The 19,074-nt window shown below is 46.8% G+C and overlaps 1 long non-coding RNA gene across 1 annotated transcript; it reads left to right on the forward strand.

The window, feature by feature from the left end:
- The first annotated feature begins 468 nt into the window (after positions 1-468).
- LOC133768320 (uncharacterized) lies at positions 469-5,986 on the forward strand. Its single transcript, XR_009866942.1, has 3 exons — positions 469-529; positions 2,981-3,315; positions 4,281-5,986. It is a non-coding gene; the product is annotated as an uncharacterized LOC133768320 (long non-coding RNA).
- Positions 5,987-19,074: the final 13,088 nt, after the last annotated feature.

Below are 19,074 nucleotides of genomic sequence, written 5' to 3' on the forward strand. Positions count from 1 at the left end.
TTATTGAGATGGTGATCCAACTGTGACCAGGAGATTTGATCCGTTGCCCAGGATGGCTCACAAGCCCATCTCCTGATGTCGACTCAGTCCTCCTGGAGGATTTCCCGCAGTCTCCTGTTCTCACACGAGAACAATCTGTCCCCTTGCTAGTAGTGGCCATTGGATGCCCATATCTGACCCAAAACCTGCTTAACCTGGTCAATCTCTCTGAATTTGTTTGCAGAAAATCAATATAATGAAGTGAAGATGCAAGAGCACGATGGCACAAACACTTCCAGGTAACTCAGAGGCAGAGCAGACAGTGTAGCATGGACTACTAGGGAATTAGTAGCCAGTCTTCCCCAGATAGAGACCAAGGTTTAGGTGGCCCATTGCTCAGCTCAGCCATTTCTGGAAGGCCTCCTCTTAGGAACAGCTTGGAAAGGGGCTTTCTGTCCCCTTTCTGTTTCTCACCCACCTTTCCCTCCCTCCAGTCTCATCAGGGAGATTCCAGAGATTGAAGATCAAGATGTCTCACAAGACTCTCACGGTACGTGTTTGACTCCTGCACTACTTCTGGAAGCTTCTGACTGGTCCCATTCTAGGAGCACCTCTTCCTCACTGGAGAAACAGCATGTCTGCTCTGCTCTTGTTGTAGACAGTGAGTGCTCCATTGTGAACGGGAACACTGCACTGGTCTCCCAGGTGGCCTCTGTATTCTTGGGTTGCTGCACCTGTGTTGGGTGAGACAGACCACTGTGCACTCAGGCCCTGGGGACTTACCTCAGTCTGGATGTGGCTCTTGGATGGACTTTGTTCATAGTCATCCAACGGGGGAAACCCTTGGCTGTCACCAGGCCCACTTTCAAGGGGCAGCTTTTGACATCAAGACAGGGAAGGAGGGGATGGGAAGGCGTGATGGCAAACGCGGAGCCACCACCATCTCTCTTGGAGAGGCTTCTTTAACAAGTCACTGTGATGTTCTTAATTTTGACAACAGTTGCAATTGTAAACAGCATCCTCCAAACTTCTCAGGCTTAAAGCTTTGGCAGTCTGTGCAAAGTTTCCTTAGTTATCTGAACTAGGTATCCTTGGTCGGCACACTGTTTTCTCTGAAAAAGCTTGGTGCTAAGCACAGCAGTCCGGTCCCGCACCCTGTGTCCATGGTGTGGTTTTCTTCTTCTGCTTAACAGCACTGATTTGTGCTCATATGTGGTCTGTAGCTTTAATCCAGTGTCTAAACTCGGCATTTTTTTCTCATGCAAAGCCTCCATAACCTTGCACCAGGACAGGAATCTATCAGTATCTGAGTGAGGCTGAGGGGTCCCTCACATCATCACAGGCAGAGTGCCTCTTGTTGAGCAGGAGCCCTGGAGTATGGCTTCATGGGGGGAGGGGGGGCAGAGAAAAAGTCCAATTTCCTTGAATCTGAGCTTCGATGAGGTTTTACACTTTCTCTCAGGAGGAATCTTTAGGGTTTGAGGCACCTTCACTCATCAAATCATTCTGTAGGAAAATCAAGAAATCCTGATGCCCTTCCCTGTTTCTCAATGTTCTGCAGTAGAATTGGCAATGACAGTTGTCCCCCCAATGCTGTAGATCAGCAGGCACCTTTTCTTGGTGAGACCATGCACTTTTCCTCTGTACAGAGGTACAGAGATGTGCAGAGTCATCCCAGGTCACAGCGATTCACACCCAGCTATGCAGGCCACTCTCACGGGCATCTGTGCTGTGCTAGACCCTGTGCCGTCCTGATCCATGCAAGCCTCACTGGACCTCTGCTGGTGGAGATTCTGTCCCCACCTTGGGGAGAGGATCCTGAGGCTCAACAAGGTCACTGTCCCAGGTCGCCCCACCTTGTGTGCATTGCAATCATAGACCACTCCTTTGCCTGGCCCTTGTCTGTAGGCTCAGTCCACTTGTTTTCAGCAGACATGCCAGCGATGTGGCTGGTATGGGTATTCATACTTAAAACTTTTCTTCTGTAACAAATTGTGTTGAGAGAATTTCAAATATCAGTAGAAAAGTTCCGGTCTGCAAACAAGAACTCTAATGGCCCTACACAGCATCTCCCACTAGGAAGACGTTGGTGCTTCGTCCCTGAACAGGGTTAGCACCTCATTGAGGTGCTCCAGATAGAGCTCTAGCTCAGGAGTGCCCCATGGCCTGAAAGTTCCTGGTCTCTCATCTCAGGCCTTTTGCACTCAGGGTCCCAGTGAGGCCTTGAACTTGTCTTTGCCACAGACCCGTGGTTGTGTGGCTTTGGCTCAGAAACACCCAGTGCCAGTTTTGGGCAGTTTTGGAGGGTGGCAAGTGCACAGACACTGTCTCAGGAGGGAGATGTGTGTGCTAGGCCAAAGCAATGCCTTACCTCCCACCTGGGCTTTCTTCCTGACTTTTGTGTTTCACCTTCGCTTGTCTCTCCATTCTTCAGGTGCCTGTAACTAGGTTCCCACTTCAACTGACCAGAAAAGTGATGGTCACATAATATGTATTATCTATATGACATGCACTGAAGGCGTATATCCTATGAATAGATGTGCTTGGTGTCTGTTCAGCGAAGCATGTGCATGCATGAAATGCATGTGTTCTTGTGCTAGATTTGTCCATTCCAGCTGTCAGTGGTCCCCTGTGCTTGTCTCTCATTACAATGCCCTCCAGGTTTGATGATCCTGCTCCATCCTCCCCAAACCTTCAACAGATAGCCAGTGTGGTTTCTGTGCCTTAAAAGCTTAAGAGCTGTGTGTTTTATTAGTCCAACTTTGTTGAATATTGTGATCATCTGAGCCATGTTTATTACTTTTGCCTAGTGATAAATATTCAGTGAATATGTATAAAATGAACCCGAATGAAAACATTTTGGTGTCTGTGCAGATTTCATCTCCCACTTCGGACATGACTGTCCAGGGCCCCTTTCCTTACTTGTTGTCCCTCTGCTGCAGGCCTGACTGCCAGAGAGAGAGCATGAATACCAATCCTGATGGCTGTGCTTCTATTTCAGAACTGAGTTTGGTTGCTGCTCCTGAGAGGAAGACCCGTTCCCAGCTGGAGGGAGGTCCTCACAAAGATCTCATCACCAGCACCTGTGAGAATCATAGCATCAGCCCCAGCGATGTCCCGAGTTCCCCAAAAGGAGATGTTATCAAAGGAAAATGGAAGCCCAGGAAATGGGAACTGGCCTGCAGGTTCCCTGGCCTGGAGATGAAGGCCAAACCACAGCCCACGGAAAGGAAAATCGCATGCCAATTCCCTGGCCTGGAGATAAAGGGCAAACCACAGACCAACATGTGGGCACTGGCATTCAGATTCCTGGGCCTCCCTGCCTAGGATCCAGAGGTAATCCTGTGTGTGTGTGTCTTCGATGTACTTATTCCTTCTTACCTTGGCCACCAGATTGTAGCTCATTTCTGTTTGTTCAGATAGGGTAGAACTGTAACCTCTCTGTTTGGATCAATAATTTAAAATAGAAGATACAGGAAGAAATCCTTGTCCTGTAGAAACCTGACCCACAAAATAGGATACCTCCCCTCACGATCAAGTGAAAATGTTTCACGTTGAACTTTCTCCCTAAAACATGCTGTTCACCATCCACTAACTTGATTGCAAGTCCTCTATTGGGTTGAGAAATATACATTGAACAATCACATTTTATCTGATTTTATTCCTAGGCCAATTTCCAATGCAGATTCTTAGGTCTCATTCTCCCATGTTTGTCCTTCCCTCTGACATGTACACAAACATGATATTCTCAAAAAAAGAAAACTTCTCAGCAAAAAGTGATAAAAGAATGCGGAAACTCTAGGATGACTAAAAAGGTGCCTTTTTAAAAAATTCAGTTTCCCTTCAGAGTTGTGTGAGTCTAGCTACTGGGCACACTGCAGAACGGTCCTAGGTGGATCTGGATGTGGAATCATCTTCAGAGAAACCTGGTGTCTGTTCTATTGACATGAGTTGTGCTGTGGTTACACTCCAGGCTCCCTTTGCTTACTGCAGAAAACGTATCCGTTTGCTAAGGCAACAGAAAGCAGGAGGAAGTGGGGTGACATCACTCACTCCTGGTTAGGAAAGGTCAAGGGCCCTGGTTCCCCAGCCCTGCAGAGCTGGGCTGGAGTTCAGGGCAGGATTCTGCTCATTTGGCTGCCACTTCTCTCTCAGCAGCCCAGGGCTGCCCCTTCAGCCAGTCTCCCCACTGGAATTGAGTTTGCCCCTGGCCTCTGCCCCACTGTGGCCCAGATGCAGGCTCAGCTCTCACCTGGACCTGACCCAGCTCTCCTTTGATTTTTCTTCTCTCCCTCTTTCAGATCCCAAGTACAGTTGGAAGTATAGAACAGTATTGCTGATTGTAACATCCCCACCTCCTCAAAACATCTAACACAGGAGCTCCGCTTCAACAGCAACCAGAACACCAAGAACGCAATTTCAACCCCATGAACTGCCCTCGGCTATTTGTATCCACCAGGCTGCTTCCCTGAGAGCTGGCACCGTCTTCCACCTCCAATCCGAGCAAACACCTAAGGAGACCCAGGCCTGACTCCACAGCTGCTCCCGAGAGAACACCACCTGGCTCCTCTCCAACTGCCTCCTGTAGAGATCTGGGGTCAGGAGGAGCTGGAAGCAAACAGCATAGGACCCTGGGCACACACTGCCTTTGGATGGGGCGAGCTCGGTGTGGGCAGTGTCAGAGACACAGCGCCCTGCGCACAAGGCTGTGTGTGAGCAGAGGAGAGGATCGGACTCTGCAGGACGTGGACCCTGGCCCAGACAGCTGGCCCTCTCCTTCACACAGCCAGCGTTCCGCATAGAGGACAGCAGCAGGAGGAGACTTTGGGGCTCAAAAGGACAGGCAGGGTCTCTTTCCTCCTTTTGAACCCCAACCATCTCCCCCTTCTGCTGTCTTCCATGATGGGAACGCTGACTGTGTGAAGGCGGCAGGCCAGGTGTCTGGCTCGGGGTCTGCATCCTGAAGATCTCTGATGCTTTCCTCAATTTTGCACTCAGCCTCACTCTTTGGCCAAGCACCCGATGCAGGGAGTGCTGTGTGCTCCCTCCCACATCCCCGCAGGAGGCAGAGAACCTCTTGTGTGCCCATCAGGTCCCCTGGCCCTGGCATCGGTCAGTGGTGAAAGCTGTCTGTTGATCTGTACATCCTAAAGATGTGCTCCTTCCTCTGTATTCCTAACAACTGTGGAGAGGGTGACCCCTCAGAGCCTGAGCAAAAAGGGAGTGAGCAGCGGCCCTGGCGGAGGTGCGGTCATCAACCCAGGAGGTGGCCGTGGATGGGCGTGATAACAGCAAGTTCATGGTGATGAATGCAGCAGTGTGGCCGGGAGGGGCCCAGGTGGGTGAGGTGGGCTGAGCCTGCATCAAGGAACCGGACACCTCTCTGAGCACTCCTCTCTCCACACCCAGAGTCAGGCAGCCCAGATGGGGGCAGGACCTCAGCTGCTGGTCCTGCCAACTCCAGTAGTGTTGCAGGAGAACTGGGGGCTCCTGATGCAGGACGTGGGCCAAGGCATCCAGAGCCCCAGCAAACAGCAAGGCCGTGTTCCTGCCGGGCCTGAGGCAGCTGCAGGACTTGAGGGGCCATATGCCTGCCCCCTGTCATGGAAAACCGAGTCCTCGCAGATTCTGGACACCCGCTGCTTAGTAGGTGCTCCTGGGCAAAGAACAAACCGAGCCAATGGCACCGCTGCCCTGTGGTGGACCTGTTTCTCACAGCTACCATTCTTACTTCCACTGTCTGTCATGCCTGTGATCAAGACAATTGTTTTCCTTTCATGAAAATTGGGATCCTAGGGAGGGAATTGTGTTTCCACCTGAGTGTGGCCTCCTCTCAGTGTAACAGCTGCCTTAGACATCGTGTCAGCACATCTTGGGCAACTTCTCATGAAGATATCGCTGTCCAGGCCCATAAGTGTCTCCAGTGTCCTGGAGTGTAACTGGAATCTCAAAAGTTTTGATTCAGATCCAAATATGTATTCCCTGTTTTAGTTAAGTGTTTTTAAAAAGAAAAATTCCAAAAACAATTAAAAATTTAAAAAAAACTAAAAAATTTAAAGTAAAAATAGAAAAGAAAAATGGTACTACACTATTTTTTAAAAAGGAAAAAGATAAAAAAATTAAAAATTTAAAAACTATTAAAAAATTTAAAAACAAAAATTAGAAAAAATGTCATTTAATTGTTTTTGAAAGGAAAATACTGAAAAAAATTAAAATTAAGAAACTTTAAAAACAATAAAAAATAGGAAAATACTGATAGGAAAATTAAATTGCCACTTTATTTTAGTAATTTTTTAGATAGGAAAATGTTACAAAATATATCAATTATTTTTTTAAAATTTAAAATCTGCAAAAAGAAGTAAAATTCCATTTCAGTTCAGTGTTTTTGTAAATACAGAAATGCTAAAACGTTTTAAATTTAAAAATGATTATACTTTACAAATGACAAAAGAGAAAAACAATTATTCAGAACAAGTGTAAAATGTCATTTCTATTCACTGTCTTATTTAATGGAGAAAATGCCAAATAATTAAAATTTAACAACTTTACAAAAATTTAAAACCTAAAATAAAAAAAAGCAATACTACGTAACAACGTACAATGCCATTTCAATTAATTATCTTTTTTAAATACGAGAATGCTAAAAAGAAATGAAAAATTTCAAAACAAAGAGAAATTACTAAGAAGAACAAAATAAATGCTGCTTCAGTAAAATGCCACAATGCAACAAAAGAAAAATAAAACAATGTTTTGCTTTGTTTGAATTGGTTCTCAACAACTGACCTGTGGTGACAACAAGTTATTCAGTACCTCCAGGACAAACCGCCTGGTAATTTATGCCAAGAGACAAAGCAGCAGTCATCGAGGTTTTACCTTGGATACCACTTTCACCATCCCTGACTTCGGTGAAACTCTCTGCAGAAATTCTACAAACTCTTTGCTGATTTTGATACCTGCTTTTACTTTTGTTCTGTAAAAATCATCCACTTTGGATAATAAAATTTCAGAATTGAAATAAACAACTTTGGAGAGTGCTGCTTGGAGGATGTATAAATATCCTGTTTGAAAGTGGCCTTCCTTTAACAATTTTACCATGCATTAACCATTCATGCCTGTGTCAATTATTACATCAACTTTAATACCAGATTTCTTTCTTTCTTTCTTTCTTTCTTTCTTTCTTTCTTTCTTCCTTCCTTCCTTCCTTCCTTTCTTCCTTTCTTCCTTTCTTCCTTTCTTTCTTCTTCTTCTTTTTTTTTTTTGACAGGCAGAGTGGATAGTGAGAGAGAGAGAGAGAGAGAGAGAGAGAGAAAGGTCTTCCTTTGCCGTTGGTTCACCCTCCAATGGCCACTGTAGCCAGTCCATCGTGCTGATCTGAAGCCAGGAGCCAGGTGCTTCTCTGGGTCTCCCATGCGGGTGCAGGGCCCAGGACCTGGGCCATCCTCCACTGCCTTCCCAGGCCACAGCAGAGCTGGCCTGGAAGAGGAGCAACAGGGGCAGAATCCGGTGCCCCGACCAGGACCAGAACCCCGGGTTCCGGTGCCGCAGGCGGAGGATTAGCCTACAGGGCCCGGCCTGTATAGCCGGCAGTGCGGTGCCGTGGGTCAGGTCTCCACACGTGACCAGGGAGAGGGGACACAAAGAGCTCCCCCAGGCCAACGCTGGTTTCTCCTCCGGACTCTGCTGCTCCCTCAGGATCCGGGCCAGAGAGACCCGGGAAGAGTGGTCCACGGGCAGGGGAGGAAGGGTCGGGACCCCAGAGAAGAACAGAAGACGGAGCTCAAGGTGGCAGACGATCATTCATCCACAGAGGGGAAACCCCACAGGCCACAGCGCCACGCACCCGCTCCTCCGTCAGCTCCCACACCGCTGGGACGGGCGGGGACACGGACACGCGGGACAACCCCGCACCGGACCTGGGGCTCCCACAGGCCACGCCCACCGCCGCGCGGCCCGGCCTTTCCCGCCCTCCGCGAGCCCCGCCCACCCACCCGGGGCCCCCGCCCCTCACACAGCCCAGGCCCCTGAGCCCCAGGGCGCCATCACAGCCCCCAGCCCGGCCTGCAGGCCGCCGAGGGCCTGGGGGCTGCCGACCCCTGGGTACCCGGATGCGGGCCCCGCTTCGGAACACAGCGCTGTGGACACTGGAGGACCCCGGCCAGGGCTCCGGAGCGGGGACAGCGGTGCGGGGCCCCTTGAGGGCCGCCTTCCGGAACCGGAGTCCGAGGGGGAGACAGGGAAACGCGGACGCGGGGCGGACCCGCGCCGAGGGACAGGGTTCCCAGGAGGACGGCGCCGGCCCCAGGCTCAGGACGCCGCTCCTGGGAGGAGGACGGGGGAGCCGCGCCCACAGCTCCCGGGAGGGCGGGCAGGGCCGGGCCGGAGGAGGCCGCGGGGTGCGGGCCCGGGTGGCAGGGGGCGCTGTGCGGACCACAGCCTCCTGTAGGTGTTAACTCCGCGTGCTTCGTTCTTACTGTTGTGTTCATTCATTGGAGAGAGAATTACAGGGGGGAGAGACAGAGAGAAAGGGCTTCCATGCTCTCGTTCGCTCTCCAGATGGCCACCGCAAGGGGTCTCCCAGGCAGGAGCAGGCCCCAAGCCCTCGGGCCATCTTCCACGGCTTCCCCAGCCCATTAGGAAGAGCCAGAACGGAAGAGGGGCAGCTGGACCGGAACCAGCGCCCATGGGGGAAGCCGGCCCTGCCGGCGGAGGCTTAGCCCACCAGGACACAGCACAGGCCGGGACCACGGCGTTTCCGGTGTTGTGCAGAGACACTGACTTGAAACTTCCCAGACTCCAGGGGCTAGAATCCTGCTGTCTTTTCTCTTAGAGAGAGGAGCCTTGCCTCCTGCGTGCGGGCTTGTAGTTTATAACTTTGTTGCGGGCAGAAGTCTCTGAGGGTTAAAGTGCAGCTAAGGAAGTGAGGTTAAGGTGGCTGCAGGTCATCCCGCACTGCCTTGGGCTCAGAGGCCCTGGAGCTGGCGCAGTCACACTAAGGAGAGGAGCCCAGGAGCTGCAGCGTGGGGGCCACAGGGCGTGCACAGAAGGGCAGGCTCCAGCAGGATGGTGGCACAGCGGGTTAGAGCCCCAGCCTTCAGCCCCGACCTCCATGGGGGCCGCTCCACTGGCTATGCAGCTCTCTGCTGGGGCCTGCGAACGAAGTAGAGGATGGACGAAGTCCTAGGGCCCCTGCCCCTGTGTAGGAGACCTGGCAGAAGCTCCTGGCTCCTGGCTTCAGCTCAGCTCAGCTCTGGCCATTGTGGTCATTTGGGGAGTGAACCAAAGACCTTTCTCTCTCTCTCTCTCTCTCTCTCTCTCAGGCTCCACCTCTCTCTGTAACTCTGTCTTTCAAATAAAATAAAATAATTATTATTATTAGAAGAAGCAGGGCAGTGTCTTTTCCCATGGCCACATGAGTTCACTCATCTCTTCCCTGAGAGGTTGCTGGGCCCAAGCCAGCTCTGCCCCGGGGTTTGAGTCATTCAGTTTGTTCTGCACCTGTTCTCTCCATCCTTATCCTCTCTACTCGTTGTGTGTGTGTGTGTGTGTGTGTGATTTCTTTATTTGAGGGTTAGCACTACAGAGACAGGGAGAGACAGAGACAAAGGGCTTCCACCTGCTGGTTCACCACTGAAATGGCCTCATTGCCTTGCTCTGGGCTGATCTGAAGCCAGGAGTTTATCCGGGCCTCCCACATGGGTACAGGGGCCCAAGCCCTTGGGCCATCTTGCACTGCTCTCCTAAGCGATAAGCAAAGAGCTGAATTGCAAGAGCAGCAGCCGGGACATGAACCGGCTCCCACACGGGATCCTGGCCCGGCTGACAGAGGCTTCCCCTACAAAGCCACAGCCAGGCCCCATCTCCTTCTCCTTAAAATCAGCTGTGCAGAAATCCTGCCTGAACCCAATGCTCCCATTAATGAGATTGCAGGGATGTGTGGGAAGGATCCCTCCTCCAATAGGTGTGAAAACAAGACCTGTGTCTTTTCCACATAAATTTTGAGGTGCTTTTTCTAGTTATATGAATCATGTGCATCATATTTTTGTGGGGATTGCCTTGAATTTGTAAATTGCTTTGTATAGAGTAGACGTTTTCATCATGATAATTCTTGTAATCCGTGGACATGGATGTCTTTCTAGTTTTTGTGCCTGCTTCAGTTTCTTTCACTGATGTTTCCTAATAGTCATGGTAGAGAAGACACTAAGAAACGGACAAGTAGGAGTACTTTCGACATGACTTGGCAAAGGTTTTAACGAGCTGTGGGGGCAGAGCATTGAGGCCTGTCTGTGTCTAGCACACTGTAACTGCTCAGTCACATTAGTTCTTACCAGTCCATCACCATCTGCTCTTTCAGAATCTCCTCATTGCCTTAGACACATGGATAACTGGTCATGGTGTGATGGACCATTCTAGTCACATATGTTAATATCCCTCAAATGATTCAAATGTTTAGTATTATTAATAATGTCTCAAGGGGCATCATCTACATATATTTGGTATGTCCCTTAGTGATTGTGAAAGTATTTCTCCAGGTTGTAATCCTGTAAAGGCAATTGCAAGATCAAAGTTCTGGTACATTCCTGATGGTGTTGTTCTGGCCCCATTGCCTGGCAAGAAGATTTTCCTGTCCACATTCGCAGCCACTGATGAGAATGTTCTTTTCTATCTCCCTTGCAGAAACTAGACAGCCCCTGTTACCTTCTGTTAACTTTTACCAGCACTTAACTCTTTATTGTGAGATTTTATCAACTCAGATTACACTCAAGAGGCCTGGAAAGGCTGTGATCAATAGGATGGTCTGTGTTCTCTTGTATTTGATGGCTGTTCTATTCTGAGATAGTCAGACACCAGCAATGCGAGCACATGGAGTCTTGAATGGTGAATGCCACTGCATATTGGGTTCCTGCAGTGTTCTGGATTTTGTGTGAGGCCCTCGGTTCTCTGTTGCTCTTTCCTCTCTTTCTGCCTGCATCCTTATTCTTTCTTTCCACTGACTTGGGATTGGTCTGCTCCTGTTTTTCTAGGATTTTTGAGATACCTTGTTAGGTTATTTGAAGTCTTTCTAATTATTTGATGCAGGAACATCAAATAATAATCCCATACACATTCCTCTGAGTACTACTTCTAGAATTTCCCATCAGATTCAGTGTGTTGTGCTTCCATTTTAATTGGATTCATGGAATTTTTAAATTTCCCTCTTGGTTTCTTATCCAGCCTTTATGTATTTGCATAACTTTAGGGGTTCTTGTGTTGTTGATTTCTAGTGTTATAGCATCCATGTTCCATGTGCAGATGAAAAGAATGTGTATTCTGCAGCTGTGGAGTGAAGTATTCTGTAGTCATCTGTTATGGCCATTTGGTCTGTAGCAGTTTCTCTCTGACATTTGTTAATTTTTTTTCCCAGGTGATCTCTTTCTGTTGATGAAAGGTGAGTGTTGAAGTCCCCCACTATTACTGCATTGGAATGCATGTGTCCTTTAGATGTAATAGTTTTGTTTTATAAATTAGGGTGCTACAGCAATGGGTGCATATGCAGTTACCATTATCACATCTTCTTGTTGAATCAAACCCTTGATCATTTTATAGCAACCGTTGTCTCTTGTTATAGTTTTTATCACCAAAACTACTTTATCTGATCCAACCGTAGGTACTCTTGCTCACATTTAGTATCCATTAGCATAAGCATCTTTTTTCCCATCCTTTCCCAAAGACAGTCTCTGTCTTTGCCAGTGTGTTTCTTCTAGGCAGTTCCTTGGATTTCACAGCATCGGGCTCACTTACCCAACCTGTAAAAATGTATCTACCTGGGCAGAAACTTCTTGGTTTGATAACATCAGATTTTTCCAATTTACTTTTGCTGTCCATGTTCTTTTGGTCTTAGCCCAAAAACTGTGTTGACTCTGCCTATTTCTTAGAGCATTTGTGCCATGTTTTCCTCTGTTAGTTTCATAGTTTCAGATTTTAGATTTAGATCATGATCCAATTTGAGTTGATTTTTGTAAATTAAAATCCAATTTTCCCAGTCCAATTAAACAGATGTGGGTATCTCCAGGTATTGTTTTCCACACCTTTGTCAAAAGTAAGTGGGATGTAGGTGCATGAATTTCTAGGGGTTCTCTTTTTTTCCATTGTCCTATGTGTCTATTGCTATGTTGGTACCATACTGTTTTGGTCTCAACAGCCTTGTGGCATATCTTTTTAATTTTGAACTGTGGTGCCTTCAGCTTTGGCTTCATTCTGTTAAGAATATTTTGAGTATTCAGAGTCTTTTGTGTTTTCATAAGAATTTTGAGATTTTTTTTTCCTAACTCTGTGAGGATGTCATCAGTATTTTGATGAGGACTACATTGACTCTCTAAATTGTTTGGGGTAGTTTTGATATTTTAATAATATTAATTCTTCCAAATCAAGAACATACAAGGGAATTCCATTATTTTGTGTCTGCTTCATTTTCTTTCATTAGATTCAATGTGTTTGAATTTCATTGAAGAGGCCTTTCACATCCTGGTTGAACTTATCACAAGGTATTTAATTTTTTGTATCTGTATAGAATTGGATAGCACTTATCAATTCTCATCAAGAAGGTAGTGAGCATATAATAAGACCATTGATTTTGGAATTCCACACTGTGTAGCTAATAAAGAATTAATAATCCAGTACATATGAGGAATGGAAACACTGCACCTGTCAGGTAGATGCCTCACAGCAGCAATGTGGGATTTCCCTGGGTCATGAAGGGAGATGCGAATGCGTTGTTGGAGGCATTTGTTACATGTGGATGCTGTGTGTGATCCCTTCCATCTGTGCTGCTCTGACATTAAACACACTGCTTATCTGCCCCCATGTGCAGTGGCCATAGGGTGGCAGTGGCAGTGACTCTAATTCAGCAAGGGCAAAAATGGAGGCTACAAGGAAGTCATGGATCCAAAAGTTTTCAAGTTGAGATGGGCAAACCCATCAGGAGTTCCTGGGATAGGTTTCAAGGCCAAGGACTAATCCTCTGTGACGTGGGGCCTTGCCCTGGGTCTCAGCCCGCAATACTTCCATCTTCACTTGAGCCAGTACTTGTCCTTTCTTCTCACACTCCCCTGATGTGTGTCTTCTTCCTGGTGTCAGCAGCCTTCTCTTGGTTGTTTTGCACATATACCTTACCGGAGTCAGCCTGCCAACGCCCCATGCTTGGCTCTGACCACTTTATGAGAGGCTGTTCTCATGATCTCAGGCACCTCTGGAAAATCTTTATTGGCCTGATTTCCATTGGTCATTGTGGTTTTTAATTTTTTGTCTTTGAAACTAGCAGCATTGCCTAGCAGAAAAGCTGGGTCCACAGAGGTCCAGAAGGAATCTCTACTCTCCCTGGCTCCAGGAGATAAAAAGAAGAACGTGGGTCTCCACACAGAAATGACCTCCATGAGGTCTGACACTCTCCAGCACTGCAGCAGAGGAGAGAGCCTGAGGGGGAATCCCAGAGGTAAGGGACCACGCAGGACAGGCAGGGCTGTGTTAAATACTAGTCCAACTTGTGTGTTCTCTGGTCCCTTTCTATCACCCAGTGATAGCATAAGTAATGGGACAACAGAAGTGTGGGAAAAGCTGTGTCCAAGGAATGCCCCTCATACTTTTGTTTGTTTTTAGCGGCAGAAATAGCAGTGCTTTATCTGAAGTCCACAAAACCCAACAATGCATTCTTGGAAGACAAGAGCCATGCTCGGGACAGTGAAGCTGGAAGTCAAAGCTCATGGGGCGGCCCTCCCTCCATCAGGTGCTGTGGTGCCGAGACAACCTTTTAGTCACTATGGACCTCAGGTTCCTCATCAGTGAGGTAAAGTGTGTATTGTTCCTCTCAGAGGTCCTGCTGCTTAGGTTCCTCGGAGTCCCTGGGGAACCACACATGCCCTGGGAACTGAGTCTGAGACCTGACCTAGTCCCTCCTCTGTGTCTCCTCCCAGATCCGGAGCTGAATCCACAGCCTGAGAAGCCAGAACTGAAGGTGCAGATGAAGGACGACGAGCAGCTCTCTGGGACATGAGAATGACCCAGAGAATGACAAGGTAATGTTAGGGTGAAACCAAGTATGGGTGAGATGAAGGACACATTGTGTTGGAAACCTCAGGGGATACTCAGAAAGGCCTACTCTACTTTCCAGCTCCTGAAGGAGCCACCTTCCATGAGCACTGAGGTCAGGAGAGAAACTGACTCCACAGTGAACCTGTGCACCTGGCCAGGGAGATTCTTGGATGGAATCAGAGTAGGTTTATGCTGAACAAAAGCTTTCCATGCAAACTAGAGTTCCTGGTAACTTCAGTGTCGCCACGAAAAAAAAAAAAAAAAAGAGAGAGAGAGAGAGAGAGAAACCACACCCTTCCTGCCCTCTTCAGCTAGGTACATTTTTCCACCCATGCTCAATTCCGCCATGCTGCACACTGCAAAAAACAATAAAATGGCAGTGGTGCAGTCCCACGGCCCCAAAGTAAGGATCCCCATGATCCCCACATGGGGCCAAGACCTATGTCCATTGTTCACAATGCTTTTGCTTTCTCTGTGCCAGAGTGTGAAAGCACTCACAGAACTCAGTAGCCAAAATAATTAATCATTCATCTGAGAAGTTGGCAAAGGACCTGAGTAGACATTACTCCATGAAAGGAATACCCATTGCTACCAGGTGATTGACAAGTTGCCTGTTATCAGTACTCATCAGGGAAACACCATTCCAAACCCCAGAGGGATAACACCTCAGAACCATATGGTTAGCTGTTGTCCCAAAGACAAGAGAGAATAAATGTGGGCAAGGGTGTACTGAAAAGGAAACACTTCTACATTACGTGTGAGAATGTTGAGTGGTATGGCCATTATAGAAAACATTATTGAAATATTTTTGAAACGTTAAACTAGAACTGTCAAATGACCCATTCCTCCTTCTTATGGGTATATGTGCAAAGAAAGAAAAAAAAAGGTATCAGCATTCAGTAGAGATACCTGCAATCCCTAGTTGATGCCTTATTCACAGAGGCCAAGATGCAAACTGCCTAAATGTCCATCAACAGAAGGCTGGTTAAGAAATCTTGCTGGCTATACATATGGCTTGTAAAGTATATTTTAACAAAAGGATGCTACAGACTTTCCATGACACTTTGGAATCACTTGAAGCTTTTGAATCATTCTTATACATTTCTGTGTGTGTGTGTGTGTGTATATATATATATATATATAGATAGATAGATAGATATATAATGTGTAACAATGCATATACATGATAGATGTATGATTATGCTTAAATATATATATTTATGTGATGGAATGCTGTTTAACTCAAAGATAAAGGAACTCCTATCATTTGTGAGAAACTGGATGAAATTGGAGGACATTATGGTAAGTGAAATAAACCAGATACAGAAATTATAACACAGCATGAAGTCTGTTATGTGTGGAGTCTGAAAGAGAAAAGGAAAAGTGTTGAATATGTCGCAACAGAGAATATAAGAGAGGGCTTCAAGGTAGTGGAGTCTGGTGGGAAGAATAGAGAGACGTTGACCCAAGAGTACAAAGTAGTGGTTATAGAGAAGAACTAAATCTAGGGTTCTGAAGTTAAGCAGGAGAATCTGAGTTATTCGTGGAGCATTTTATTCTCCATTAGAATGAGAAAGTCTGAGAATTTTCTAACAGTAGATTTTGTGGGTTCTTACCATGTGCAGGCACATAAAGGTTAACTGTGAGATGATGAATATTTTATTTACTGGTCTAGAGTAATCATTGCACTCTGGATATGTACATTACAATATCATTTTTAAATATTTTAATAATTATTTTAAAAGATTTATTATTCTATTTGAAAAGCAGAGTTGCAGACAGAGAGGAACACATACACACTGAGAGGGAGAGACCTTGCCTCTTCTGTTTCACTCCCCAAGTGCCTACAACAGCCAGGGCAGAGCCAGGCCAAAGCCAGGAGCCCAAAATGCCATCTGGGTATCTCACATGAGCTCCAGGGCCCAAGAACTTGAGCTGTCTTTCACTGCTTTCCCTGGCACATCAACAAGGAGTTGGATCAGCTGAAAGTGGAGCCGCTGGGATTTCACCAGCACTCATATAGGAGACCAGTGTCTCAAGTGGTGGCTTAACCCACTATGCCACAATGGTGACTCTACATCTATTTAGACATCAGATTTTAAAATTTCAAAAAAAAAAAAATCCCAGTTTTGATCATCCACTCAAATGGAAACCTTAAAATTTGCAGCTCTGGGGACTGGCATTTCGTTCAGCAGTTAAGTGGCTTTTGCAATGCTCACATCCTATATTTGAGTGGCAGGGCTTGAGTCACCAAAGGGTTTCCTGTCCAGATTCCTGCTAATGTGCACCCTAGGAGGCAGCATAGGATGGATCAAGTATTAGATCTCTCAGTTCTAAGGGTACGGTTTAACAACTTGCCATAGGACCCCCACATCCCTTAAGCTGCCTGATAAAAAGAGCAGCTTCAGTGTTATAGAGTACATGGACAGGATTAAGTGGTAAAGTGATCATATAAATAGGACCAAGTGTTTGGAAACAATAATAGAATTCCAAAGGAGGGAAGAGTCTAATAAGAAAAGTGGTCCATACGGCAGACTCACAGAATGAATAGCACCGTGAACTCAAAATATCCCCATAAGGCATTCCAGTCTGGCTGGAAAGCCCACGAGAGCATTTCAGGCATGGGAATCTAAGGCCCTTTGGCAAAAAATTCCCTACATATAGGATACCTGTGGGTGAAACTGAAGTGGAAAGAAGTGGCCACTATGAAGGACGCACATTCCCTGAAGGGAGGAGAGAGCTTCCTCTTTGCTTATGGCCTTGTTGAGTTAGGATCCAGAAGGCTTCTGTAGCCGAGGCAGCTCATGTCAAGCGCCCTGGGTGAGCACTGATGTCAGACATAGGAGTGTGATTTGTTAAAGACACAGTGAGAGCCACTGTGCACTGCCCTCTGTCCTCAAAGCTGTATCAAGGGACTTACTAGTAGAACTGTTCTCCAGAATCACTTCCTTTTAGTGCATTCATTGGAGGATATTCTTATGTCTCATGGGTTAGAGGGATGTCTAAGAGCTCACAACAGATGTATCATCCGTGGGTTCTTCTTTGGAGACCATTCAGTTTCTAAAAGGAAAGAAGGGGGAAGAAGGAAGGGAATAGCAGAAGACGGCAAAAAGTGAAATCACCTTTGAGAAGCAATACCCTTGGACAGCCCTTTGCTAGGCTGTTGAGTAACAGTTCTCTTAGTTTTCTTGTTCCATTCTGTCTTTTTTTCTTTCTCAGCCTAAACAGGGGTGTTGGAGGAAGAAGAGGGGGAGAAGGGGGAGAAGAGGTGGGAGGGCAGGTAGGTGGGAAGAATGACTATGTTCTTAATGTTGCATTTATGATATACATACAACATTAAATAAAGAAGTTAATTAAAAAACTACTTCAAATATGTAACACCCATATTCCTCAAAATAAGTATGCCATCATTATATAAATAGTCGCGATAATTATATATAAATATATTATAAAAAAGCAGGCCAGCGCCATGGCTCACTAGGCTAATCCTCCGCCTGCAGCGCTGGCATCCCAGGTGCTAGTCCCACTTGGGGCACCGGTTCTGCCCCAGTCCAGCTCTCTGCTGTGGCCTGGGAGTGCAGTGAAGGATGGCCCAAATGCTTGGGCCATGCACCCGCATGGGAGACCAGGAAGAAGCACCTGGCTCCTGGCTTTGGATCGGCGCAGCACGCTCACCACAATGTGCCGGCCATAGCGGCACTTGCGGAGTGAAGCAATGGAAAAAGGAAGACTTTTCTCTCTGTCTCTCTCTCTCTCTCTGTCTCACTGTCTAACTCTGCCTGTCAAAAAAATTAAAAAAAAATGGAAAAAAAGAATTGGGTTCTTCCCACACATTGGCAGAACAAATTGGAGTTCTGGACACCAAGTGTCACCCTGGCCAAGCCTGACTGTTGCATGCATTTGGGGAGTGAAATAGTGATGGAACACATAGCCTTGGTTGTGTTTCTCTGTGTGTGTATGTCTCTCTACATCTGGATCTCTACATCTCAAATAAGTATAATTAAACAAAATACATTTTCATAAATTGCTCCATGTTATAAATTACTTGTTTCATCCAAAGGGCAAAGAGACAGAGAAAAGAGATCTCCTGTTGACTGGTGTGACCCTAGGAGGCCTGAGCTAACCTGGGCCTGGCCAGGCTGAAACTAGGACTGGGTCCATCTGGATCTCCCACCTAGACTGCAGTGACACAAGTACTGGAGCCGTCGCTGCTGCCTCACAGTGTGTGCACTGCCAGGAAGCTGGAGGGGGGAGCACAGCAAGGACTCGGTCCCAGGCACTCTGATCCAGGTGTGGGCACCCCAGGTGGCATCGTAACTGCTGTGCCAAATGCTTTGAAGAACCAAAGTGACTCCATTTTAAAACAATAAAAAAGCAGCCTCCTTTTCCCATAGCAGACCAAGGTCCTTGTAAAAGCAGGCATTCAGGCATTCTGGAGATATCACCACAACTCACCAGGGACAGCGAGCTCGGTAAACCAAGGACAGCACAGTAGAGATTGCTAAACAAAGTAACTCCCTGTACCCAAAGCTTCCATGCTGTATGTAACTGTCTTTTTCCTGCTGATGGAGCCCTTTTTTCCTTTCAAATCTCTCCCAAAGAAAGACCGGGGCCTCACTCCTTCCTCCGCTGTGCCGGTTGGTTGGATGGGGTCCCTGTCATGGCTTGTACTCCCGCATAAACCTTGCTTTTGCAGTTCGGTGTGATCGACTCTCTGGGGGTCTCTGCGGGGATCTAACGATCTGGGCACAACCTATTTTTTGGTGCCCAACAGCTTGTGCCAATTTCAACCTCTTAGAAGAAAAAATAGTACAAAGTCTTTTCAACTTGAATTAAATTACATCTTTTAGGTAAGATATCCAAATTATATGTAATACAAGAATAATTTCATAAATGTCCTAATATGTTCAAATTTCCCATTCAAAGTCATTGATAAGAAAATGAATAGACAGGCCAACATAGGGAGAAAACATTTTGAAATTGCATAGCTGATATAACAATTCTATCCAGAGAACTAAAAGAGCTCTCAAA

The sequence above is a fragment of the Lepus europaeus genome, chromosome 1, assembly GCF_033115175.1.
Source record: "Lepus europaeus isolate LE1 chromosome 1, mLepTim1.pri, whole genome shotgun sequence".
NCBI classification, from domain to species: domain Eukaryota; kingdom Metazoa; phylum Chordata; class Mammalia; order Lagomorpha; family Leporidae; genus Lepus; species Lepus europaeus.